Raw genomic sequence first — 1,286 nt, 5'->3', positions numbered from 1 at the left:
TGTTAATTTTTAAGATGGTAGTGCTTTTTTACATCCCATTGATTACTAGGATAGTGCAAGACCCTTCCATTAGGTACCGTGCTGATAGACAGTACAACATGTTTATCAAGATGTTAACTGGTGAATTTTCTATATATATGCACTTAGCTGCCTTAGCCTTTTTTTTTTTTAGCCGAGGTTGGGTTTGAACCTGCCACCTCCGGCATATGGGGCCAGTGCCCTACCTTTTTGAGCCACAGGTAGCTTAGCCTCCGCCCTGCCTTAGCCTTTTTAATCTTGGTACCTCTGTATATGTTTAATTAGGCTAGAATTTTTATTTTTATTTATCTGCTTGAGACAAAGGCTAATTTTTATAGTTTTAAGTTGCAAAGATGATAAAATATATGTAGTATCATAGAGCCAAGAATAAGATATAAGAAGCTTTGTACTTCTTATATCTTCTTATACTTTTGGTTTAGCTTCCCTAATCCAAAATACTTTAAATCTTGAAACTTTTTTGAGTACTGACATGATGCCATAAGTGGAAGATTTCATACCTGACCTCATGTGACAGGTTGTAGACAAAACTTTGTTATATGTACAAAATTATTTTTTTTTAAATTTTTGTAGAGACAGAGTTTCACTTTATTGCCCACGGTAGAGAGCCCTGGCATCACACAGCTCACAGCAACCTCCAACTCCTGGGCTTAGGCGATTCTCTTGCCTCAGCCTCCCGAGTAGTTGGGACAACAGGCTCCCACCACAACGCCCAGCTATTTTTTTGTTGCAGTTTGGCTGGGGCTGGGTTTGAATCTGCCGCCCTTGTTAAATGGGGCCAGGCCATGTACAAAATTATTAAAAATACCTTATAAATGTTTGGGTGCGGTGGCTCAGACCTATAATCCCAGCACTCTGAGAGGCCGAAGTGGGTGGATCACCTGAGCTCAGGAATTTGAGACCAGCCGTCTCTAAAAATAGCTGAGTGTTGTGGCAGTGGCTGTAAGTCCCAGCTGTTTGGAAAGCTGAAGCAAGGGAATCACTTGAACCCAAGAGTTTGAGGTTGCTGTGATGACAAAGTGAGACTCTATCTCAAAAAAAAAAAAAAAAATCTGGTTTGGTGCCTGTACTCAGTGGTTAGGGCACTGGCCACATGCACCAGGGCTGGCAGGTTTCAGCCTAGGCCTGCTAAACAATGACAACTACAACAACAAAAAAATAGCCAAGCATTGTGGCGGGCACCTGTAGTCCCAGCTATTTGGGAGGCGCAGGCAAGAGAATCACTTAAGCCCAAGAGTTTGAGGTTGCTG

This window comes from Otolemur garnettii, unplaced genomic scaffold, assembly GCF_000181295.1.
Source record: "Otolemur garnettii isolate 467f Iridium unplaced genomic scaffold, OtoGar3 scaffold00055, whole genome shotgun sequence".
Classification (NCBI taxonomy): Eukaryota; Metazoa; Chordata; class Mammalia; order Primates; family Galagidae; genus Otolemur; species Otolemur garnettii.
Note: the sequence above shows the minus strand (reverse complement) of the source record.